This window comes from Teleopsis dalmanni, chromosome X, assembly GCF_002237135.1.
Source record: "Teleopsis dalmanni isolate 2A chromosome X, ASM223713v2, whole genome shotgun sequence".
Classification (NCBI taxonomy): domain Eukaryota; kingdom Metazoa; phylum Arthropoda; class Insecta; order Diptera; family Diopsidae; genus Teleopsis; species Teleopsis dalmanni.
Window position 1 is genome coordinate 99,964,937 of NC_051848.1, and position 781 is coordinate 99,965,717.

Here is a 781-nt window from a genome sequence, read left to right on the forward strand (position 1 = left end):
TTTATGTACAGGTACCACTTGGAGACTGAAATTCCATCCGGTTAAGACTCATGTTTTATTTCCAGTAAATAGTTAAAGAAGGGAGCAAAGCCCTGACAATGAGTTATAAGCGCAATGTCAGTTCTGTAAGCTTTGTACGTAGTGACATCTCACTTTTAAAAAGGCCGTTCCTAACCTGGAGAACAGACGCCTCTGCAGCCGCTCATTATGAGTACCGACGCTGCGTTGTGGACTGCACATAACTTCATTACTCCTCATTACCTTCATTACTTCAAATTAATAAATTTTAATTCTTTTAACTGTTGAAACTGTTGAAATTGTGTCAAAATGTAAAAAAAGGTTTGTGAACTCCAGCATAAAATTTCAGAAACATCCCTCGTCTTTTCAACTTGACATACTTTTAATTACAATTGAGAAACAAAAAGTCTATGAAACGTCACTTAACAGCATTAAAAGTCACTGACACGCCTGTTTACTGTTTGCTTTGTAGAGTTGTTGTTGTTGTTGTTGTTGTTATTCTGTGGTTTCGCTTTTTGTTGATATTGCAATGGCTAGGCTATTCTCGCTTAGTGTTTTGCAAGCGTAAAGGATCCGTGGGCGCTTTAGTAAGTGACTTTGAAAGTGAGAATCGAAACGCAACATCAGCAGCAGCAACAACAATAACAACAACAACAGCGACAGCGGCAGCATATCAACAAATCAGCATGAACAAGTAGTAAACAAACAAAGAAACCTGCTGCGCTATTTTCGTGTTGCGCTGGCTGCCATCTGCTGTGCTTTT